At 42.0% G+C, this 26500-nt stretch overlaps 1 protein-coding gene across 6 annotated transcripts in view; it reads left to right on the top strand.

Moving 5' to 3' along the window:
• The window catches only part of DPAGT1 (dolichyl-phosphate N-acetylglucosaminephosphotransferase 1), a 133419-nt gene that overhangs the window by 67030 nt on the left and 39889 nt on the right, over positions 1-26500 (top strand). The gene's annotated exons all lie outside the window — the stretch shown is intronic.

Here is a 26500-nt window from a genome sequence, read left to right as displayed (position 1 = left end):
CCACCCAGAGGCGGGGCCTAAAAGGCATCCGGCCGTAATTTCAAGATGGTGCAGGCGCAGAAGCTGATGGTTGGTGTCAGCTGTATGTTACAGCTGACACCGTGCTTTAACGGTGGGGAACGGAGCTAGCTCCGATCCCTGCCATGAACAGGGGTTAATGGCAGGGATCGGAGCTAGCTCCCTTCCCCACCGTTAAAGCACGGTGTCAGCTGTAACATACAGCTGACACCAACCATAAGCTTCTGCGCCTGCACCATCTTGCCGGCATCTTAGTGGTTTGTAGCAATCGACACGATGTTATCGTGACGAATCCTATCGCTGCTATGGCAACCGGAGGCCTAATAATGGCCTCCTAGTCTGCCACGTACGATAGCCTATTAGGCCCCGCCCACAGACGGGACCTAATAGGCTTGCTGTCAGTGAATGACTGACAGCTCTAATGCATTGCACTACGTGGGTAATGCAATGCATTAGAGTAAAGATCAGAGGTGCAGGACCTCAAGTCCCCTAGTGGGACAAAAAAAAAAGTTAATAAAAAAGTTTCATAAAAGTGTAAAAATAAATGTTTCAAGTTAATAAAAACAAACACTGCCTTTTTTCCTATAAGAAGCCTTTTATTATTGGAAAAAAGTGAAAATGTTATAAACGGTACACATCGCCGCGTCCGTAACGACCCAAACTATAATATTGTTTTTCCCGCATGGTGTATGTCGCAAAAAACGCCAGTCACTGTTTTTTTTTATCACCACCCCTCACAAAACATGGAATAAAATGTGATCATAAAGTCGCATGGACCACAAAATGGTACCAATAAAAACTAAAACCCGTCCCGCATAAACAAGCCTGTTTTTTTGACTGCAAAATAAAAAAAGTTCTGGCGACACATAATGTGCAGACTGTCCAAAAGTGGATAACTTCTGGCGCCATTTATCAGTGCGACATCGGCCACATATCTCTGAAATATTATTTATTTACCGCATTATTATACCCTCTTATTATGCCCTGATGTACTCCGCACAGATTACATATACCCACAAATTATAAACTGAAATACCAGCAAAACCCCAAACAGAACAACTGCCAAGCAAAATCTGCGCTCCAAAAACCTAATGCCGCTCCCTCCCTTTTGAACCCTACAGCGTGCCCAAACAGCAGTTTACGTCCACATATATGGCATCGCCATACCCGGGAGAACCAGCTTAGCCGTTTACGAGATGTGTGTCTTCGGTGGCACAACGTATTGCGCACTAAATTGGCATATCAGCGGAAAATTGCAATTTTCACTTTGCACCACCCGCTGTGCATTAATTACTGATGGAAAAACACCTGTGGGGGCAAAATGCTCACTACACCCCTTAAAATGCCTCAAGGGGTGTCTTTTCCAAAATAGGGGGTCACTACTTGGGGGTTTGTTTTGCTATTTGACCTCAGAGCCCTGCAATTGTGGGCTAATGGTGTGAAAATCACCAAAATGGACCTCAAATGCGCATATTGCTCTTCACTTTTGAGCTCTGTCATATGTCCAGGCAAACGTTAAATGCCTTGAGGGATGTAGTTTCCAAAATGGGGTCACTTCTTGGGGTTTTCTACTGTACTCTGGTACCTCAGGGTTTTGCAAATGCAACATGACGCCCAAAAACCAAGCCAGCAAAATCTGCATGCCCAATAGCGCTCCTGCCTTTCTGATCCCTGCCGTGTGTCCAAGCAGCAGTTTATGACCACTTATGGGGTATTGCCGTAATCGGGAAAAATTGCTTTTCAAATGTTGGGGTGCTTTTTCTCCTTTATGCCTTGTAAAAATAAAAAATGTCCACATTTTATTAGAAAAAAAAAGTAGATTTTCATTTTCACGGCCTAATTCCACTAAAGTCAGCAAAAAACCTGTGGAGTCAAAATGCTCACTATACCCCTCGATACATTCCTTGAGGGGTATAGTTTCCAAAATGGGGTAACTTTTGGCGGGGTTTCCACTGTTTTGGTACCTCCACGACGTTGCAAACGCGACATGGCACTGAAAATCATTCCAGCAAAATCTGTGCTCCAAATGGCGCTGTTTCCCTTCTGAGCCCTGCTGTGGGTCCAAACAGCAGTTTATTACCACATATGGGGTATTGCTGTAATCTGGAGAAATTGCTTTACAAACGTTGTGGTTCTTTTTCTCCTTTTATTCCTTGTAAAAATTAAAAAATTCTAAAAAATTTTTCAGAAAAAAGGTGGATTTTCAATTTTACAGACTATTTCCAATAAATTTAGCAAAAAAACCTGTGGGGTTAAAATGCTAACTATACCCCTCGATAATTTTGCTGAGGGGTGTAGTTTCCAAAATGGGGTCACTTTTGGGGGCTTTCCACTGTTTTGGCACCACAAGACCTCTTCAAACCTGACATGGTGCCTTAAATATATTCTAAAAAAGGCCCCAAAATCCTCTAGGTTCTCCTTTGCTTCTGAGGTCCGTGTTTCAGTCCAAGAGGACACTAGGGCCACATGTGGGATATTTCTAAAAACTGTAGAATCCGGGTAATAAATATGGAGGTACAATTCTTGGCTAAAACCTGTAATACTAAATGTTTTTATTACAAATTAATTTTGGCAAAAAAAAAAATACATTTAGTAAATTTCACATCTATTTTGCTTTAATTCCTGTGAAACGCCTAAAGGGTTAAGAAACTTTTTGAATACATTGAGGGCTGCATTTTTTAAAATGGGGTAATTTATGGGGACTTTGTAATATATAAGGCCCTCAAAGCCACTTCAAAACTGAACTGGCCCTGTAAAAATCGCCTTTTGAAATTTTCTTGAAAATGGGAGAAATTGCTGCTAAAGTTCTAAGCCTTGTAACGTCCTAGAAAAATAAAAGGACATTCAAAAAACAATGCAAACATAAAGTAGACATATGGGGGATGTTAACTAGTAACTATTTTGTGTGGTATTACTATGTGTCTTACAAGCAAATACATTTAAATTAAGAAAACTGTGCATTTTTTAAACATTTCTCTACATTTTGGTGTTTTTCACAAATACTGAATTTATCGACCATTTACTAACCTCAAGTACAATATGTTACGAGAAAACAATTTTAGAATCGCTTGGCTAGGTGAAAGCATTCCCAAGTTATTACCACATAAAGTGACACATGTCAGATTTGAATAAATCGACTGTGTCCTTAAGGGGTTAATGACCAAGCAATTTTTTACGTTTTTCCTTATTTACATAGTTACATAGTACATAGTTACATAGTTAGTACGGCTGAAAAAAGACACATGTCCATCAAGTCCAACCAAGGGAAGGGAAAAGGGAAGGAAAAATGTCTACACATAGGAGCTAATATTTTTTTGTTCTAGGAAATTATCTAACCCTTTTTTAAAGCCATCTACTGTCCCTGCTGTGACCAGCTCCTGCGGTAGGCTATTCCATAAATTCACCGTTCTTACTGTAAAGAAGCCTTGTCGCCTCTGCAGCTTGAACCTTTTTTTCTCCAGACGGAGGGAGTGCCCCCTTGTTTTTTGAGGGGGTTTTACAAGGAACAGGATATCACCATATTTTTTGTATGTGCCATTAATATATTTATATAAGTTAATCATGTCCCCCCTTAGTCGTCTTTTTTCAAGGCTAAATAGGTTTAATTCTTTCAATCTTTCCTCATAACTTAAATTCTCCATGCCCCTTATTAGCTTCGTTGCTCTTCTTTGTATTTTTTCCAACTCCAGGGCATCCTTTCTATGAACTGGAGCCCAGAACTGAACTGCATATTCTAGATGAGGCCTCACTAATGCTTTGTAAAGTGGCAATATTACATCTCTGTCCCGCGAGTCCATGCCTCTTTTAATACACGACAATATCTTGCTGGCCTTTGAAGCAGCTGATTGACACTGCATGCTGTTATTGAGTTTATGATTTACAAGAACACCCAGATCCTTCTCAACAAGTGAATCCGCCAGTGTAGCGTCCCCTAGGACATATGATGCATGCAGGTTGTTGGTACCCAGATGCATAACTTTACATTTATCTACATTAAACTTCATTTGCCAAGTGGACGCCCAAACACTTAGTTTGTTTAAATCTGCCTGCAATTCACAAACATCTTCCATAGTCTGAACTATATTACATAGCTTGGTGTCATCTGCAAAAATAGAAATAGTGCTATTAATCCCATCCTCTATATCATTAATAAATAAGTTGAATAATAGTGGTCCCAGCACTGAACCCTGGGGTACACCACTTATAACCGGTGACCATTCAGAGCAGGAATCATTGACCACAACTCTCTGGATACGGTCCTTGAGCCAATTCTCAATCCAATTACAAACTATATTTTCTAAACCTATAGTCCTTAATTTACCCATTAGGCGTCTATGGGGGACAGTGTCAAATGCCTTTGCAAAGTCCAAAAACACTATATCCACAGCGGCCCCTCTGTCTAGACTTCTGCTCACCTCTTCATAAAAACAGATTAGGTTAGTTTGACAACTTCTGTCCTTAGTAAAACCGTGCTGGCTGTCACTTATAATGCTATTTATTGTCACATAATCCTGTATATAGTCCCTCAATAGCCCCTCAAACATTTTCCCCACGATGGATGTTAAGCTTACTGGTCTATAATTACCCGGGGAAGACCTAGAGCCCTTTTTGAAAATAGGCACCACATTTGCCCTGCGCCAGTCCCTTGGCACTATACCAGTCACTAGAGATTCTCTGAATATTATGAAAAGGGGGACAGAAATAACTGAACTAAGCTCTTTAAGAATTCTAGGGTGTAACCCATCTGGTCCCGGGGCCTTGTGCACATTTATTTTATTTAATTTAGCTTGGACCATCTCTACATTCATCCAATTCAGTATATCAACTGATATATTAACAGCACTGGCACCGGCTAAATCAGCTGCTCTTTCTTCAGTTGTATATACAGAGCTAAAGAACCCATTTAGTAACTCTGCCTTCTCTTGATCCCCTGTGATCAACTCCCCATTACCATTATCTAGGGGTCCTACATGTTCAGACCTTGGCTTTTTTGCATTTATATGCTTGAAGAATTTTTTAGGATTTGTTTTACTATCCTTGGCCACCTGCCTTTCATTTTGTATTTTTGCTAATTTTATTACATTTTTACAGATTTTATTAAGCTCTTTATATTTTACAAAGGCTACGGCTGTACCCTCAGATTTGTATTTTTTAAATGCCCTTTTTTTGTCATGTATTGCCCCTTTCACAGAAGGTGTAAGCCATGTGGGGTTTAATTTGAGTCGTTTATACTTATTACCTGTAGGAATAAATTTTGCACTATAATAACTCAAAGTAGATTTGAAAATCTCCCATTTATCATTTGTTCCATTATTTGACATTAGTTCTTCCCAGTCCATATCCTGAATTGCAGCCCTCATCCTGGGGAAATTGGCTTTCTTAAAATTAAATGTTTTTGCCCTCCCAGCCTGCGTTTGTTTTTTACAGTATAGGTAAAATGTAACTATATTGTGATCACTGTTACCGAGGTTTTCACGAACATTGACATTCCCAACAAGATCTGCATTATTAGAAATGACCAGATTCAACAGAGCTTCACCTCTAGTCGGGTCTTCCACAAACTGGCCCATAAAATTTTCCTGCAACAGGTTGAGGAAATGTCTCCCCTTTGCAGTTGAAGCCGAACCATGACACCAATTAATATCCCGGAAATTAAAATCTCCCATTATCACTACAGTACCCGCCTGTGCAGCCCGCTCCATCTGTTTATATAGCTGAACTTCCATCTCCTCAGTTATATTGGGGGGTCTATAGATTACACCAAAAGTAATTTTTTCAGTGTTTACCTCCCTTTCTAGTTCCACCCACAAGGTTTCAACCTCCTCACAGTCTTCACCCACTATTGTCTCTTTCACACTCGCCTTCATATCACTTCTCACATACAGACATACACCACCACCTTTCCTATTTGTCCTGTCTTTACGAAAAAGTGTAAAACCCTGTAGATTTACAGCCCAGTCATGTGAAGAGTCCAGCCATGTTTCAGCAACACCAACTATATCTATATTTTCTTCCAGTATCAAGGCCTCCAGCTCCCCCATTTTACTTGCTAGACTTCTGGCATTTGTGAACATACACTTTAACTTGCCTGTCAGTTTTTCACTTTTATTATCAGAAATGTGATTTGACATTAATCGGTCCTTTTTATTTACACTGATGTTTTGTAACGAAAGGATCTCCTTATCCTGTTGTCCAGTCCTCTCCCCACATTCTGTTTCTCCCCCCACCAATATAGTCTGACCCCTCTCTAACCTGGCTACCCCTTTTTTTTCTACATTGACCTCCCTCCTCAGCCCTAGTTTAAATACTCCGCCACCCCAGCTAGAATTCTCTCCCCCAGCACAGCGGACCCCCTTCCATTTAGGTGCATTCCTTAGTCTCATTCAAATAGCTATAATTTTTTATTTTTTCGTCAACATAGCTATATAAGGTATTGTTTTTTTGCGGGACAAGTTGTAATTTTTAATAGCACCGTTTTGGGGTACATAGAATTTATTGATTAACTTTTTTTTGGAGGGGGAATAGAAAAAAAAACTGCTATTTCGCCTCACTTTTTTGCGTCCTAAATTTACGCCGATTTATCGTGTGCTATGAATAACACTAACTTTATTCAGCGGGTTGTTGCGATTGCAACGATACCACATTTATGTATATTTTGTATGTTTTGCTACATTTACACAGTAAAAACAAATTATTTTTTTTAAATTATTTGTTTTTGTGTCTCCATATTTGAAGAGCCATAACTTTTTTTTATTTTTTTGCCGATGCAGTTGTATGAGGGCTTTTTTTTGCGGGACGTCTTGTAGTTTTTATCGGTACCATTTTGGAGTAGATGCGACCCTTTGATCACTTTTTAGCACATTTTTTTTAAGGCCGGATTCAAAGAAAACAGCAATTTTTGCATTGTTTTTTATTTTACGACGCTCACCGTGCGGGTTAAATGATGTAATAACTTTATAGTTTAGGTAGTTACGGACACGGTGATACCAAATGTGTTTTTTTTTATTTATCTTGTTTTTTAATAATAAAGCAGTTTGTAAGGGGAAAAAGTGGGTTTTTAATTTTTATTTTTTAACTTTTTATTAAACTTTTTATTTTTTTACTAGTCCCACTAGGGGACTTAACTATGCGATCTTCCGATTGCATTTATAATACACTGCAATACGTCTGTATTGCAGTGTATTATGCCTGTCTGTATAAAACGAACAAGCAGGCATACACTACAGGCAGACCTTGGGGGCCTTTATAAGGCCATAGGAGACACAAACACTCAGCGATCTTATCGCCGGGTGCCGGTGGGATGAGCGGGAACTCCCTCCCTCTCTCCAAAACAACTGATGCGGTGCCCACTATTGAGCGCCGCATCTGATGGGTTAAACGGGTGAGATTCATACTGATATCGATCTCACCCGTAAGAGTAGGGATGCCCGCAGCCCTCAGCAACCTCTGGTAGCTGAGAGAAGGGAGATTTAACGGTTCCGTGCTCTGCTTATTCATTCCGATGCAGCGGCATAAAAAGGCTATTGCATCTGAATAAAGCCTGTTAATGGGGCGGTCACTAATGGGTTAAAGAGGCTCTGTCACTGGATTATAAATGCCCTATCGCCTACATAATCTAATCGACGCTGTAATGTAGATAACAGTGGTTTAAATTTTGAGCAAGTTATGAGCAATTTTAGATTTGGGCTAATTACTTTCTTAATGACCAAGTGGGCATGTTTTTACTTTTTACCAACTGGGCGTTGTACAGAGGAGTTGTCTATTAAGAAACGAAATAGCGTGGGGGGCGTGGCTTGGACATGACGCTGACCAGAAGTGCTGCCTGAGAGCTCCGTTCCTGCACTTCCCTAACCAGCTCATAAGCACAGCAAAAAGCACACTTGGACCTACCTAATGGTCAGAAAATCTAAGGCCACCACGGGGACTCCATACTGTACGAGGCAGATGTCTTCAGCCGGCTCCATTCAGAGATTCCTCACCGACGCTGCTGCTGGGCCGTCTCCCAAGATGGCGCCGCTGGAGGGGAAACGAGCTGGCGCCGGGATTCCGCTTGCAGAGGGGTCTTCGGCGGCTGCCGCATCAGGTGCCGACAGTACCCCCTCCTCGGTTTCTGGCTCCCTGGGGCAGTTTCCTTCCCTGCTGGCGGGGGTGGAGATGGGTCAATCTGGGACTGTCATGGCGCTTCCCGCTTCGTCCTGCTCGCCACGTGGTGCCTGTCATGGCGCCCGGGTCTCTCCTTCATCCTCTGGCGTGCTGGGGTCTGCATCGCTGCCTGCTGCTTCTCCTAGGGATCAGGATATTCATACCTCTCCCTATATCGTTGGTTCTGCTAGCGTGGGGCATGCTTTACAGGGCCTGAGACAACCGCTATCCACATTGCCCACTAAACAGGACATGGAGCGTTATGTAAACCGTCTGGAGATGACCTACAAATCAGAGATACAATCTCTTACTAATAATGTCTCTAAATTGTCCGATCAAGTGCAGCGCATAGAAAGCGACGTTTCCACGGTTACACAGCAGCAAGTCTCATGCTGAGCGGCTGGATCATCACTACCAGCAGATTCATGCGCTATTTAACCTGGCTGAAAATCATGAGAATCGGAATCGCCGTAACAATATTCGGCTTCGGGGCATTCCTGAGGATATCTCTCCGGGGCAACTCCTACCCGTCTTACAGTCCCTGTTTAACTCCTTGCTGGAGCGTCCTGCTGATAACCCGCTAGAGCTGAATAGGGCTCACAGGACTCTTGGCCCTCGTAACCCGGATCCTGATAGGCCTAGAGATGTGCTATGCCGTGTCCATTTTTTCTCTCTGAAGGAGCAGATCATGAGGAAGGCCCGAGATAAAGGGGAAGTTTTATTACAAGGGGTCAAGATCCAGCTGCTATCTGATTTGTCCAGGATGACCTTGGACAAACTCTGAGTGCTTCGTCCTTTACTGGATGTATTGAGAGAGCATGAGATCTCCTATTCCCGGGGTCACCCTTTTCAGCTGCAGGTTTGCAGGGATGGGACATTGCTGAGTGTTTGGGACCCAGGGGATGTTCTGGATTTCTGTGCTGCTCTCCGGGTGCCTAGAGTTTCCCTTCCTGATTGGCCTTATGTTCCCCTTCCACCGCCGCGTCCAAGACCACGCAGGCGTGGTCGCTCTCCCGCTTCTCCTATGGGGCGTCCTGGTGGGCGACATACTGATTCGATGTGATTCCGTCCAGATGTCTTCTTTGCGGTTTACAGTCGGACTGGGCCTGTCAATTTAAATTGTTACTGCATTTATTTTATGAGGCGATAGTCTGCTGTGTTCAATGTAAAATTTTGTTATATCCGTTCTCCCACTCTGGGTGGAGGCTGCCGAAGATCAGATAGGCCACTTGCCGGTGGTTAATTATTGTTATTGAGTTACCAGCGGTGCTTCAATATGTGTGTTATTCTATTACCTATGTTATTGCTAATTGCCTGCATGTACATTTATGTTGAAAATGAGAACATTTCGGGGAGGGTCCTTTTCTGATAGCATTTCTGTTTGATCCTGATAATACTATCGGCCATTACCTATTTATCTGGGGGTATTGTGCTAATTATCTTGATTTTCCTTCCTCTTATGTTATGGTTCTTAGATGTGTGATATTTGTACTGGGTTGGGGGGTGCGGGGCGCTGGCTAGACCTTGTCCTGACACTTCTCCTCTTAGGGACTCACTGGTTGTATCCGGTGTATATTGGATTGTTTCTCCTTGAGTAGATCAAGGAGTAGGTGATTATTTCGCCTGTTTGTCTGTCTTTGTTTTGTTTGCCGCGCCTCTGCTTTAGTGCATTGCTTCACGAGCTCCTTCAGTAAGAGGTGATGATGGCACAATTGAAAGCATGTACCTTTAATGCTAGGGGGATTAATGTCCCAGAAAAACGCTCGCAAATTTTATAGAACATGCACAAAGAGCGGGTACATATATTGTTCCTACAGGAAACTCCCTTTCAGGTGGGCCATACGCCACAGTTCACGAATCGATATTTTCCGGTCCGGTTCCACAGTGCCAACCCGGATTCCAAGTCCATGGGCGCTAGTATATGTATTCACAAGTCACTCTCCCATAAAATTATCGACCCTGGTGGTCGGTACGTTTTTCTCAAGCTGTCCATACGGAATAAGATCTTTACTCTGGCTAATTTGTACCTTCCCAATCAGGACCAGGCTCGAGTGGGCCGATTGTACGATTGTATTTGAGGAAATTAGAGGAGTTCACCGAGGGCGTTTTAATTGTAGGGGGAGATTTTAACTTGACTTTCGACTCCAGGCTTGACACCTCCTCGGGCAGGTCTGCTGTTCCTAAGTCGCACTTGGGGGCACTGAAGACTGTGATGCATTCCATGCAGTTGATTGACGTGTGGAGGATTCTGCACCCTCAGGTAAGAGAGTACACCTACTTCTCCCCACTGCATAACATGTAGAGTAGGATAGACGCTTTTTTGGTTAGCCACCACTTGCTTACCTGGCATCCTACTTCTAAGGTGTGGTTTGGTCAGATCATGCCCCTGTGTTTCTGACCCTTACAGTTCCTAATTCGGTGCCTAATTTCCAGTCATGGAAACTCAATGACCATTTACTACGTGATACAGTGTGCGTGTCGGCCATTAAAGACTCCCTTACCAGCTTTTTTGAGGTTCATGAGCATGAATCTACTCCCTTGCCACTCCAGTGGGAGGTGCTGAAATGTGTCATGTGAGGAGTCCTGATACAAAATGGGGCACGCCTGAAGCGAGAAAAAGGGGTTGCTATTGCACGTCTCCTTACTCCGATACGGGATCTGGAATCCTGTCATAAACGGGTTCCATCCTAACAGGTTTTTGCAGATCTTACTACAGCGAGAGAATCCTTACGTTCTCTAATAGATCAGTCACACGCTCGGTTCAGGGATCGGATGCGGAAGCACTCCTACGAATTTGCGGATAAATGTGGTAGGTCTTAGGCACGGATATTGCATCCCCGTACACAAGCGTCATACATCCCTAAAATTACATCTCCGTCGGGCAGTGAGGTTCATGACCCGGTTGGTATTACTGATTGCTTCAGACAATATTACTCGGTTCTATATAATATAATAAAGGCCAATTTCATGATATTTAGGCTGAGGCGTTACGGGATAAAATCGACCGTTTTGTTCATGATACTGCGTTGCCGTCCTTGGAGGATAGGGAGGCTTTGGGGCTCGAGGAAGATTTTTTGGAATCGGAAGTGGAGCGTGCTATTGGAGATTCACCCTTGGGCAAGAGCCCGGGGCCCGATGGGTTTATTAACAAATTCTATAAGACATTTAAAGATCAACTGGCTCCTTTTTTGACGAAAGTCTTTAATTCAGTGTCTTCCTCGTGTCCCTTTGCGCCTCAGTCCCTCGAGGCTCATATCACTCTCCAAAACCAGGCAAGGATCCAACGTCGTGCGCAAACTTCAGGCCCATATCGCTAATTAATGTTGATGTAAAGCTTTTCGCAAAGTTGCTTGCCTCTCGTTTACCGCCGTTACTGCCTGGCTTGATCGTGGATGATCAGGTGGGGTTTGTATGTGGTCGGGAAGCGCGGGATAATACTAACAAAACCCTCCTTTTGACGTAATTCTGCCAATCCCGTAAGATACTGATGTGCTTACTATCGGTAGATGCCGAAAAGGCTTTTGACAGAGTGCACTGGGTGTTCCTCCGCAGTGTCCTGACGCAGGTTGGCCTTGGCACCACCATGGTGGATAGGATAATGGCGTTATACCATAGACCTACAGCTCGAGTTCGGGTTAACAGACTTTTATCTGACCCTTTGTCTATTGCTAATGGCACGAGACAGGGGTGCCCACTTTCGCCTCTATTGTATGTTCTGGTCATGGAACACCTGGCCGTGGCACTGCGGAACAACCCTAATATTAATGGTGTACGTGTTGGCTCACAGCATCATAAATTGGCGCTATATTCAGATGATCTCCTTGTGTACATTACAACTCCCATGATTTCTTTGCCATCTTTGACGGAGGAGTTTGAGCGCTTTGGTCATTTAAGTAATTTTAAAGTCAATTACTCTAAATCAGAGGCCTTGAATATATCTTTGGATGCAGCAGAAAAGAAAACAAAAAACTAATGGACCAACCAGCACATACAGCACATGTCAGCGTCATACACTTCTATTCACAATGCCAGTTGGTAAAAACACAATACACGCCCAGTTGGAAAAAAGGGGAAAACACGCGCAGTTGTCCATTGAAAAGCTCATTTGCATAAATATAAAATTGCTCATAACTTGGGCAAAAATGATCGTTTTTAAAAAAAAAAAAAAAAACAACAACTTTGCTGTTATCTTCATTGCAGCGCCGATCATATTCAATAGGAGATAGGGATTTGATAATCTGGTGACAGAGCCTCTTTAAAGAGGCTCTGTCACCAGATTTTGCAACCCCTATCTGCTATTGCAGCAGATAGGCGCTGCAATGTAGATTACAGTAACGTTTTTATTTTAAAAAAACGAGCATTTTTGGCCAAGTTATGACCATTTTTGTAGTTATGCAAATGAGGCTTGCAAAAGTCCAAGTGGGTGTGTATTAGGTGCGTACATCGGGGCGTTTTTAATACTTTCACTAGCTGGGCGCTCTGAAGAGAAGTAACATCCTCTTCTCTTCAGAACGCCCAGCTTCACAGGTCCTGCATCGTGACGGCCACATCGGCACCAGAGGCTACAGTTGATTCTGCAGCAGCATCAGCGTTTGCAGGTAAGATCGACTTGATCGACACAGATCTGCACTGTCAGAAGCTGGGCGTTCTGAAGAGAAGAGGATGTTACTTCTCTTCAGAGCGCCCAGCTAGTAAAAGTATTAAAAACGCCCCGATGTACGCACATAATACACACCCACTTGGACTTTTGCAAGCCTCATTTGCATAACTACAAAAATGGTCATAACTTGGCCAAAAATGCTCGTTTTTTAAAAATAAAAACGTTACTGTAATCTACATTGCAGCGCCTATCTGCTGCAATAGCAGATAGGGGTTGCAAAATCTGGTGACAGAGCCTCTTTAAGCAAGATGTCATGAGCCGTTATTTTTTCTGGGAATATATATTCACATGACACATCTGTATTAGACCAAAAATTGCTTCTTTAGAGAGGATTATTTCAAACCCTTTTCTCAAGGTTTTTTCACTGGTACCTTTATGTTGTAAGTGTAGTCCAAGTCCCAAAACTTTTTACAGGACGAAAGTCCAGCTTTATAGCACAGGTCCAGAAAAGCCACTCCTTTCCATAGTTGTCCTCATGGTTTTTAACAGGTTTGTCTGGATCTCTCTCCCTTCGTGCCTCCTCATATACAGATATAGTGCAGGAACGGCTGAGCTCGTTGCAGACTGAGGTTAGAATCCAGCAAGGTACATCATGTGTGACGTCAAACACACGTGTTAGGGGGTAATTGGCTAACGCGTTTCATCACATCTGTGACTTCCTCAGAGCCATTATTCTGTTCCAGGCTAGTGCCTCTTATATATGCTTCGTAATTAAGTTTTATTGCAAGTTCCCGCCCATTTAGTGAATATCCAGGCTTGCTTTCTACAGATTCGTACATTTCACAGTTTCCTACTATTCAAAACATTTCAAAGGAATTCAATACATCATTGATCACAAGAAAAGTAGTTTTACCAACAATAATTAACTTCATATAATACATAAAGGGTTTTACTCCTACTTTTGGAGACATTATAATTTATTTTTATCTCTGACAAAGTTTCAGGTATAACTTTCATGGTTATAATTTTCACCATAATCATCTGGACAGATGTTTCTCAGAAATCAAAATTCATGAAATAAAATAAGATATTAAGAATAAGATAAGAAAAAATAAATAAAAATAAAATTAAACAAAGAAAAAAAGGGAAAAAATAATAAGAAAAATATATATTAAGTAAAAAATAAATAAAAATAAAAGTATAAAAATAAAATTATATATAGTAAATCATAAAATAAGTTTAAGTCAACCTTTTCAATATATAAATGGAATATTCTATTATAGTTATGGATTTTCTATCCAGACCCAAAAGGTGCTGTCTGAAAGATACCAGGAGAAAGAATAATAGAATTAAAGAGACAAATGTTTGTTTTCCCCCATTCCATGTGGTGACAGGGAGCAAGTCAGAAAACGGCATTAGCCAGTCCTGACCGGGTCCCCATCACCCCATGGATAGGAGGAATGCAAACATAATCAGGGTCAATATATAGACTCCTAAGAGGGTTATAGTAAGGGTTGGGAACTCTTTTATAAACAAAAACTGTCCCCCCATATCATTAAGGCGGCTCTATGATAATCAATTATCACAAAGAGACAAATCAGAGCCTTTAACACCAATATATAGATAAAAATATTTTTATTGTATGATGGAATGTTCTTATTTTATTCCATAGGATAATTACTAGAAATAAAAATATAAATGACATTCAGATCAACTTAATGGTTGATTGTTGTTTTTTCACTGAAATATACATCATTTTTATGGTTTCCACGTTCAGTTGAGTTCCCAGTAATATGGGTTCAATAGCAGTTTTTATTATTTTCCCCTATTCAGTTTATTTTCTTTTAATTCGTTTTCATCTTAATTAAATGGTGAATTACCGCAAAATATTGCAAGTACGATACATCGCTAAACTTCTGTATATTTTATTGTGTTTTAGCAACTGTCTAAATTCATCGATATGGATATTAATGTTTTATAGATTGTCTGCAAGTGTCCCCCCTTCCCCCCCCCTTTTTTCTTATGGCAAGATCCCATACCGCATTTTATTTCCACTCTGCCGATTTTAGTTTAAATTAGCATTATATACAATTGGATTTCTTTCTTGTACCTGTTATGTTTGAACTGTTCACAGTGATAACGTCATCTTGCACTTTAACCCTGTCTACATTGGCGGTTTTTTTCTCCCGCGTGGTGTATTTAAAGGGCTGTTGTTCAGACTGCAATGTTTGTGGCCTGAGGAAGATGCCGGTGCGGCATTGAAACGCGTAGCCTACAATAAAGTTTCAATTATAACTACTACTGTATCCGTTCCTGAGTAGCAGCGCCGTATGGGGTCCCGTTTTTTCAAATAAATTATACAAAAGTAGATGGGGGCGCGGGTCTTCCAGACTTTAAACGATATCCTCAAGCTGCATTATGCGGGTAGTGGATTGGTTCCGTTCGGAAACGGGTAAGCAATGGGTGCGCATTGAAAGAGCTATGTCTCCTCTTACATTGTCCTCTCTGCCGTGGTTGTCTGTCCTTCAGCGACAAACTATTTCTCTGCCTTTCCTCACACGTCAGTTTCTCGTGGTGTCGGAGCGGATCCTTGGTACTGCGGGCCTTGTTCATCGCTCGGGTCCTTTGACTCCTCTCTTTGATAATTCTGAAGAGGAATGGGGTACTAATTTCTTTTTAGCTCACAAGTTACCAATGTCTTGTTTTGCTCAGGATAAGCACTATAAAATACTTACCAGGTGGTACCGTTGTCCAGCCTTGTTACATAGGATATTTCCTGATGCGTCTGCTGACTGTTGGAGGTGTGGGGGGCTCCTGGAACTATGTTACACATTTGGTGGGACTGTCCCATGCTGCGTCCCTTTTGGGGGAAAATTTTTGATCTGGGCAACAAGCTTTTCCATACTGAGGTTCCAACCTCTGCTTCCATTGGACTACTTTCCATGGTTCCTGGATCACTCCCACACCTCAAAAAGGGGATTTTTAGGCATTTCCTGACCGCGGCGAGAACGGTGATACCTCGTCACTGGAAGTCTCATACTGAAGGAATGGGTAACGGAGGTGAACGGGATTATGAGGATGGAGGAGTTGCTGTCCGCTGATAGGGGCAAATCAGTGCTCTTTGTCCACACTTGGGCAGTATGGTCTGGATTCCGGGGTGGTGCTGATCTACCTCTCTGGCTGGATGGAATGTTCTAAAAGGCTTATATAGCCTAACTGAGTGCGCTTTTTTCTGTATGTGTTCCCTTTTGTCGTCTGGTGTTTTGTGTTGTGTGTCTATACTTTTAAAAGTGCACTTATACGTGCCAACTCTTACTTTAATGGGGGACTGGTCCCCTGACTATTGCACTGTTTTGATGTGAACATGGTACAGTTATTACCATTACATTTCTATTTCTACTCAATCTTGATGGTTGGGAGGCTACCTCCTAATGATGTTCATATACATATATTTATATATTGTTATTATAATATGAAAGTTAATATATTGCACTGCGTGCAAATTTTTTCTTCTTTGCAAATATGTGAAATGTTTTTTTGATAAAGTAAAAAAAAAAAGAAACAAAATAGCATAGATCTAAAATTGCTCATAACTTGTTCAAAATTTATAGTTTTTCAAAATAAAAACCACTGTTATCTACATTACTTATAATCTGGTGACAGAGCCTCTTTAACGACCACCCACTGTCTTTTGACGGCAGGTGGTGCAGGTCCTTCGTCCACAGCAACGTCTTTTGGCGTCGCTGTAGAAGAGGCTGATGACCGTGGCAAGATCAAGGAGGGGAGTTCCATTTGATCAGGTCATCGGAAACCCGGTTTCGTCATCAAAGAACGGGGAATCCCTCTGCATTCAACCCTTTGGACCTAGAAAGGACCCCAGGGCTGGCTGTTCCATTTGCCTACTATTAGGGCAGCACATGTTGTGCCCTAAAAACCTGTGTCATAGTGACACAGTATAATGTATTAGCATACAGGAGTATGCTAATATATTGCAAGTAATAAAGTTGTAAGTAAAGTTTTCTCTTAATGGGATTAAAAAAAAAAAAGCAACAGAAAATAAATAACAAAATAAATGTCCCAATAAAAGTGGCCCCTACATTACATAATAACAAAACAACGTACACACATTAGGTATCTACGTGGCCTTAATAACCTGACAAATTAATCTAACAGGTTATGTAGCGTGTAACGTAAATGGGATAAAAAATAAACCATAAAAACTATGGCGAGAATCACATTTTCCTATTTTAACGCCGTAAAAAAAATGTTTACTCCCAAATAGCGGAAAAAAAATACTATGTTTCCCGCATAAAATAAGGCCTAATACAGCCATGTCTATGAAAAAATAAAAAAGTTATGGCTGCTGAAAGGCACAGAGGCAAAAACAGAAAAATTTAGCTGGTCATAAAGACCTTTTCAGGCCTGGTCATTAACCCCTTAAGGACGCAGCCTAGTTTTGGCCTTAAAGAGGCTCTGTCACCAGATTTTGCAACCCCTATCTGCTATTGCAGCAGATAGGCGCTGCAATGTAGATTACAGTAACGTTCTTATTTTTAAAAAACGAGCATTTTTGGCCAAGTTATGACCATTTTTGTAGTTATGCAAATGAGGCTTGCAAAAGTCCAAGTGGGCGTGTATTAGGTGCGTACATCAGGGCGTTTTTAATACTTTTACTAGCTGGGCGCTCTGATGAGAAGTATCATCCACTTCTCTTCAGAACGCCCAGCTTCTGGCAGTGCAGACACAGCCGTGTTCTCGAGAGATCACGCTGTGACGTCACTCACAGGTCCTGCATCGTGTCAGACGAGCGGGGACACCGGCACCAGAGGCTACAGTTGATTCTGCAGCAGCATCAGCGTTTGCAGGTAAGTAGCTACATCGACTTACCTGCTAACGCCGATGGTGCTGCAGAATCAACTGAAGCCTCTGGTGCCGGTGTCCTCGCTCGTCTGACACGATGCAGGACCTGTGAGTGACGTCACAGCGTGATCTCTCGAGAACACGCTGTGTCTGCACTGCCAGAAGCTGAGCGTTTTGAAGAGAAGTGGATGATACTTCTCATCAGAGCGCCCAGCTAGTAAAAGTAGTAAACACGCCCCGATGTACGCACATAATACACGCCCACTTGGACTTTTACTTTTAAACACACCCACTTGGACTTTTGCAAGCCTCATTTGCATAACTACAAAAATGGTCATAACTTGGCCAAAAATGCTCGTTTTTTAAAAATAAAAACGTTACTGTAATCTACATTGCAGCGCCTATCTGCTGCAATAGCAGATAGGGGTTGCAAAATCTGGTGACAGAGCCTCTTTAACCGGTTAAGGACCAGGCTGTTTTACAGCTAAATGACCAGAGCAAATTTCACAATTTTGCTATGCGCTTCTTTAGATGACTATAACTCAGCAGGTGAATAAAGTTCATCTTTGAATTTTACACTCTTTTTAAAGGACAGATAGGGCTTTGTTTTTAGTGGCATTTGTCAGTATATATAATTTTTTTTTTTTTCTCTAAAGTGGGCAAAATTGGAAAAAAATGCAAGAATTTAACAATTGCGTCGGTTTATGCTAGCATTTTTCACACACGGTATGAACCACGGCCAAAATTAATCTCCTTTCACATTCTTCCACTTCTCCCGTGCATGGGGATACCAAATATGTGAGCCTTATTCACTGTGCGGGCATGTGCCAGGGCTTGGCATAAAAGGAGGCTTTTTGGCCTTTTCGGTCCAGGAATTTTGCATTTGATTTTATAGCCGTATACTGTTTTCTGGGGGGCCTAATGCTGCTGAAACATTAGAAACACCCCATAAATGACTTCATTCACACAAGTAGACCCCACAAGGTTTCCTTCAAGGGGTTTATCATATTTTTAGCAAGTCCAGTTTTCTTCTGAAAGTTTCTTGAATAAGATGGAACAAAATAAAATCAGCACTTTTTTAGCAAATGCGTCAGTTTAGGCTAGTATTTTTCACACACGGTATAGACCACGGTCAAAATTAATCTCCGTTCACATTCTGCCACTTCTCCCGTGCACGGGGATACCAAATATGTGGCCTTATTTATCACATAGAGATGTAGGAGGGCGGAGGATAGAAGAAGATTATTTCACAAATCGCTTTTTTTCAAAGCTGGTTTTACAAAACTCAACAGAGTTTCTATAACACTTCCAAAATATCTGCTCTTGAAGCAGAAATCCCAAAATATTCATCTAGGGGTATAATGGGAATTTATTTTTTGGGGTTTTCTAAAATAAGAAATTGCAGGTTAATGCAAATGGAGCTCTCCAGCAGATGAACTTTAGAAAACATCAAACAAGACATCCACCCCCCACCCACCCATTCCCTCCCTCACCCTTGGAGTAAAATCAGGGGAAAAATAAAAACGTAATGTAGGGCAAATATATTTTCAACAAATTAAATAAAATCTAATAATTCAGAACAGTGTGGTATTTTTTAAAACATGGCTCAATGCACAGGCCTGGTTGCGAGGGACATGAGGGACAGAAATATCGGGAATCTTTGCGGTGCCCGTCTTTTCTGCAGACGCGGCACTTTTTCTGGGGGTTGCTTCTGGTTGGTGTTGGGGGAATCCGACTGATGAAGTGTCTTTCAGTCAGTCGCGTGACATCCTCAGACTGGGGGCATTCTCGGGTGTCCTGAACATCAAAAATGAGGCCTTCAATAATTTTTTCCTGGAAATCCAGGTATGTGTCTCTGCCTCTGTTTTTTTTATAGAGCACAAATGAGTTGTGGATGGCCACCTGTAACAAATAAATGGCCACCTTTTTGTACCAGGTTTTAGTTTTGCGTTTTACTAAATAGGGCTGTAAAACCTGGTCGCTTAAATCCACCCCCCCCATGTACTTGTTATATTCGGACACGCTCACTGGTTTGTGCTTGTCCGATGTTGCCCCTCTTTCCCTCACTGCCACTGTTCCTGCGGTATGAATCGTGCTTAGCACATACACATCTTTGCGATCCCTGAACTTGACCGCCAGCAATTCTTCAGATGCATAAGCACAGGAGTCCCCCTTTACCATGCGCTTCCCCACTAATTGCTGTGGAAAACCAATTCGGTTTTTGCGCATGGTACCAAATGCCCCAGTCCTTGCAGCATGCAAATGCCTAAACAGGGGCACACTCGAATAAAAATTATCACAGTACAGGTGGTACCCCTTGTGAAGCAGAGGCTGCATTATCTCCCACACAATCTTACTGCTGGTGGAAAGATCAGGGGGGCATCCAGGAACATTTATTGTGCGGTCCCGCCCTTCATAAATCCTGAAGGCGGTGGTATATCCTGACCCGCTTTCACACAATTTTTAGAGCTTAACGCCATATCTTGCCCTTTTGGAAGGTAGATATTGGCGAAAGCTAAGTCTGCCATGAAAGTTGAGGAGGGATTCGTCCACACTTACATTCTGCTCAGGGGTGTAGAGTTGCAGAAATAAATTATTCAGGGAATTTATTAGCGGTCTTATTTTGAACAACCGATCCCGGTTTGCATCGGTACTTGGGGGGGCCTGTGCGTTGTCATTGAAGTGGAGGAACCTCATTATTGTCTCATAACGAGACCTGGGCATTACTGCAGAATATACTGGGGTGGCTTGGGCGGGTCTTGTTGACCAGTAAGACCTAATGGAGGGCTTTTTGACAATACCCATATTTAGGGTGAGCCCCAAAAAATTTTTTAATTCCTGCAAATTGGTGGGCGTCCAATCTCTGGCATGGGTGGATGAAGGTTTCTGCCTTATATATTGCGTGGCATATAAATTTGTTTCGTGGACAATCTGATTTAGGATGTCGTCCGTTATAAATAAATGGAAGTAATCCATTTGGACAAAATTTGTATTGTCCACGGTTATGCCAGGAGTGGCCGTAAATCCGTGGATTCTAGGCCCAAAAGATGGGGCAGGTGCCCATACAAGAGCCTGGACTGGAGGGACCAGGCTGTCCCGTGCTACAGCGCTACTTGGCCCTGCGCTTTCATGTTCTGCAGTTTCGACTGCATCAGGGACAACGTCCCCTGAAGATGAACCTGAAGTGACGCTGTCATCGTCCCTACCTAAAACAGGTTCCATCTCGGACGCCATCTCTGATGCGGTCTCCGACTCAGACCACAGCATGGCGTATGCCTCCTCGGCGCTAAACAACTTCCTCGCCATAACGTAACTAACACTAACACTAACACAACAAATTTTTTTTTTTTTTTTTTATTTTTTTTTATAAAACACACTAACTGCTATATATATCTACACTACCGCTAACAAAAAAATAAACCGCTATTGCTATATATATTATATATATGTGGATATATATATAATTATATACTCCCTACCTGCCTATTCTAATAGAATAAAAGAAAGAAAGGTAGATAGATAGATTTCTATCTATCTATACAATCTATCAATACAGAGAATGTTTTAGAGTGTAACTGTATTTTTTTGTAACTGTAATCTTCTGGCAGCAATTCTCCCGAGTCTCTTCTTCTCCTCAAACTGAAACAATGTTTGAGGAGAAGAAAAGAGGCAGGAGATTTACTGCCAGAAAAGTCAAAATAAAACAAATGTGGTCGCTGTGATAGGTTTTCACAGCGACCACATGATCAGGGACCATCAGATTGGTCCCTGATACTCTGCCCAGTGCCCAGAGCTGTTGGTAACAGCGTGGGCACAGGGCTGTGTGCACGCGATCGCGTGCACACTGTTTTATAAGCAGGAATGCATGTGATCGCTGTGATTGGTTGTCACAGCGACCACATGTTCAGGGACCATCAGATTGGTCCCTGATACTCTGCCCAGTGCCCAGAGCTGTTGGTAACAGCGAGGGCACAGGGCTGTGTGCACGCGATCGCGTGCACACTGTTTTCTATGCAGAAATGCATGTGATCGCTGTGATTGGTTGTCACAGCGATCACATGTTCAGGGGCCAAAAGATTGACCCCTGACATTCTGCCCAGTGCCCATGGCTGTTAGCAACAGCCAGGGCATAGAGCTGTGTGCACGCGATCGCGCGTGCACAGTCTCTGAAGTGCGGCCGTATATATACTATACGCCGGACTTTAGAGACCCTGACCGCTGGCCGTATATTTACGGCCAGCGGTCGGGAACCTGTTAAGGCTCAGAGCCCATTTTTCAAATCTGACATATTTCACTTTATGTGGTAATAACGTCGGAATGCTTAAACCTACCCAAGCGATTCTGAGAATGTTTTCTCGTGACACATTGGGCTTCATGTTCGTGGTAAAATTTGGTCGATATATTCAGTGTTTATTGGTGAAAAATTGCAAAATTTAGAGAAAATTTTGAAAAAATTGCATTTTTCAGAATTTAAATGCATCTGCTTGTAAAACAGATGGTTATACCACCCACAATAGTTACTAGTTCACATTTCCCATATGTCTACTTTAGATTGTCATCGTTTTTTTTAACATTCTTTTATTTTTCTTGGACGTTACAAGGCTTAGAACATAAACAGCAATTTCTCATATTTTTAAGAAAATTTCAAAAGCCTTTTTTTTAAGGTACCTCTTGAGTTCTGAAGTGGCTTTGTGGGGCCTATGTATTAGAAACCCTGATAAAACACCCCATTTTAAAAACTAGACCCCTCAAAGTATTCAAAACAGCAGTTAGAAAGTTTTTTAACCCTTCAGGCATTTCACAGGAATTAAAGCAAAGTGGAGGTGAAATTTGCAAATTTCATTTTTCTTGCTGAATTTCAATTGTATTCATTTTTTTTTCTGTAACACAGAAGGTTTTACCAGAGAAACACTACTAAATATGTATTGTCCAGATTCTGCAGTTTTTAGAAATGTCCCACATGTGGCCCTACTGCGCTCGTGGACTAAAACACAAGCCCTAGAAGCAAAGAAGCACCTAGTGCATTTTGAGTCCTCTTTTTTATTAGAATATATTTTAGGCAGCATGCCAGGTTTGAAGAGGTGTTGAGGTGTCAAAACAGTAGGAATCCCCCAATAGTGACCCCATTTTGGAAACGACACCCCTCAAGGAATTCATTTAGGGTTGTTGTTACCATTTTGACCGCACAGTTTTTTCACAGCACGTATTTGAATTGGGCTCTGAAATGAAAAAAATTTCATTTTTTCCAATAAAATGTCATTTGTGATCAAAATTTCTTATTTTCACAGGGAACAAAATACCCCATTTTGTTGCCCAATTTGTGCTTAGTGTGGCAATACCCCATTTGTGGTGATAAACTGCCGTTTGGGCCCATGGGAGGGCTCAGAAGGAAAGGAGCGCTATATGTTTGTTGGAGTCCAGATTGCGTTGGATTGGTTTTCGGGTGCCATGTCGCATTTGCAGAGCCTCAGAGGTATCAAAGCAATGGAAACTCACCAAAAGTGACCCCATTTTGGAAACTACACCCCTCAAGGAATTCATTTATGGTTGTTGTTAGCATTTTGACCACACAGTTTTTTCACAGCACCTATTTCAATTGGGCTGTGACATTAAAAAAATGACAATTTTTCCAATAAGATGTAATTTTTTACCAAAATTTCTTATTTTCACAGGGAACAAAATACTCAATTTTGTTGCCTAATTTCTCCTGAGTGCATCAATACCCCATTTGTGGCAATAAACTGCCGTTTGGGCCCATGGGAGGGCTCAGAAGGAAAGGAGCGCTGTGTGTTCTTTGGAGTACAGATTTTGCTGGATTGGTTTTCGGGTGCCATGTCGCATTTGCAGAGCCCCAGAGGTATCAAAGCAATAGAAACCCACCACAAATGACCCCATTTTGGAAACTACACCCCTCAAGGAATTCATTTATGGGTGTTGTGACCATTTTGACTCCATAGTTTTTTTCACAGAACTTATTTGAATTGGGCTGGGAATGAAAACAAAATTATTTTTTTCAAATAATATGTAGTTTTGGCTGAAAATTTCTTATTTTCACAAGAAACAAAATACCCCATTCTGTTGCGCAATTTGTTCTGAGTGCCGCAATACCCCATTTGTTGTGATAAACTGCCGTTTGGGCCCATGGGAGGGCTCAGAAGGAAAGGACCACCATTTGGCCTACTGGGGATTTTCTAGTGCGAAGTCATGTATGCAGAAGCCCCTGAGGTACCAGTACAGTTGAAACCCGCAAGAAGTGACCCCGTTTTAAAAACTACACCCTTAAGGCATTCATCTAGAGGTGTAGTGAGCATTTTGACCGGAGACCTACACCCCATAAACTGAAATGTGGGTTCTCCCGGGTATGGCAATACCCTACATGTGGCTGTTATCAGCTGCCTGGACACACAGCAGGGCCCAGAGGGGAAAGACGAGGGGGGATAAGCTGTGTGGAGTGCATCAGGGTAAGTAAAATTGGGGTAAATTATAAACCAAGGGATGTATGATAAATTTTAAAACACTTTCATACAGAGCTCTGGTTATTCGGGACACGTGTCACATTGATATATTGTGTCATCCATTATCGCCCTCTTATAGCAGACTTTGCACCTCTTTTGACTTTTTCCCTTCTTGCCAGTTTGGGGAACTTCTCCTGGAAAGTGTTGCCCTGGTACGATGCGTGTGGGCTCGCTTCCAGAAGTACTGGGTGCCCCCCCTTCTTGGTCCCTAAAGATTAGGTTCTTGATGATCACCTCTTGAAATTCCAGGAAAGTTCCCGTCTGGCCTGCACATCGACGTAGCACGTACGCATTGTACAATGCCATCTGTATGATGTGCCATGCCAGCTTCTTATACCACACCGCATGGCGCTGTAGGGCTTCAGGGCTTGATCTTACAAGTCCATCCCTCCCATGTACCTATTGTAGTCCAGGATGCAGTCTGGTTTGGGGGTGGCCTTTCCTTCATATATCCTAAACCTGTAGGTATACCCTGATGCACTCTCACAGCTTATACATCTTCACGCCATACCTTGCCCTCTTACCCGGCAGGTACTCGCGGAATTTAACCCTCACTTTAAAATGTACCAGGGACTCATCAATAGAAATACACTTCTTGGGGGTGTATGCTTGGGAAACCAGGCACTGGAACGGTCTAATAGGGGTCTCCGTTTATACAAACGGTCAAAACTGGGGCCATCTCGGCGTGGGCACAACTCATTATCAGTATAATGTAAGAAGCAAAGTATTGCCTCATTTATTTATTTTTTTAGGTTCCAGTTCAGTTCTGAAGTTGCTTTGAGGGGCCCATATATTAGAAACCCCTATCAAATACCCCATTTTAGAAACTAGACCCCTCAAAGTATTCACAACAGCATGTAGAAAGTTTATGAACCCTTTAGGTGTTTCACAAAAATTTAGAGCAAAGTAGAGGTGAAATTGACATTTTTTTTTTGTCAGAAAATCCTCCTTTATACCAGTTTTTTTTTATAACACAAAAGGATTTATCAGTGAAACGCAACTTAATACGTATTGCCCAGATTCTGCAGTTTTGAGAAATATCCCACATGTGGCCCTAGTGCGGTAATGGACTGAAGCACCGGCCTCCGAAGTAATGGAGCACCTAGTGGATTTTGAAGCCTCTTTTTTTGAAGAGGTCTTGTGGTGCCAAAACATTGGGAACCCCCCAAAAGTGACCCCAATTTGGAAACTAGACCCCTTGAGGAATCCATTGTCGTTTTCTTGGGGTGCATGCGGCTTTTTGATCAGTTTTTATTCTATTTTTAGGTGGCGTGGTGACTAAAAAACAGCAATTCTACTATTGTTTTTTTTTTCTTTTTTTTTTTACAGCGTTCACCGTGCGCTATAAATGACATTCACTTTATTCTGCGGGGCGATACGATTACGGCGATACCAGATGTTTATAGTTTTTTTTTATGTCTTATGGCGTTTGCACAATAAAATACGTTTTGTAAACAATCATTCACTTTTTGTGTTACCTTATTCTAAGAGCCAGAACGTTATTATTTTTCAATCACTAAAGCTGTGCGAGGACTTATTTTTTGCGTAACGAACTGTAGTTTCGATCAGTACCATTTTTAGGTACATGCGACTTTTTGATCTCTTTTTATTCCATTTTTTGGGAGGTGAAGTGACCAAAGAATTGTGATTGTGGTTCTGTTTATTATTATTTTATTTTACGGCGTTCACCGTGCGGGATAAATAATGAAATAATTTTGTAGTTCAGGCCGTTACGGACGCGGCGATACCAATTATGTATAGTTTATTTGTTTGTTTATATATTTTTATTAATAATAAAGGACTGATAAGGGAAAAGGGGGGATTTTTACTTTTATTACTTTTAAATCTTTTATTTTCTTATTTTTACACATCTTTTTTTAACTTTTTTTAAACTTTATTACTTTGTCCCACTAGGGGACATGCGTAGTGCAGTGTATTAGAACTGTCAGCTACTCACTGACAGCAAGCATAGTGGGTCCTGACGTTGTCAGGACCCACTAGGCTTCCGTCGAAGGCATAGCCAGTTGCCATAGTCACCATCGCCGGCCGCTATCGCGTAGCAGGCCGGCGATGGCAGCTTAACCCCTAAAAAGCCGCGATCTCTATAGAACGCGGCTTTTAAGGGGTTAATCAGAGGGGACACAGCGATCGGTCCCCGCTGTAGGAGCTGTGACAGCTGCTGAACAAGACAGCAGCTGTCACAGCTCCTGTATGTGTCGGGAGGACGGCCGAAACGGCCGTTACTCCCGAGACGTACTATTACGGCATGGAGCGCGAACGATACAGCTGCCATGACGTAATAGTACGTCAAGGAGCGGGAAGGGGTTAAGGGGTTAATTAATCCAAAATGCATCAAACTGTTTTC

Source organism: Rhinoderma darwinii, chromosome 10 (assembly GCF_050947455.1).
Source record: "Rhinoderma darwinii isolate aRhiDar2 chromosome 10, aRhiDar2.hap1, whole genome shotgun sequence".
NCBI classification, from domain to species: Eukaryota; Metazoa; Chordata; class Amphibia; order Anura; family Rhinodermatidae; genus Rhinoderma; species Rhinoderma darwinii.
The sequence above is the reverse complement of the archived record's forward strand: the minus strand, read 5'-3'. Positions and strand labels throughout refer to the sequence as shown.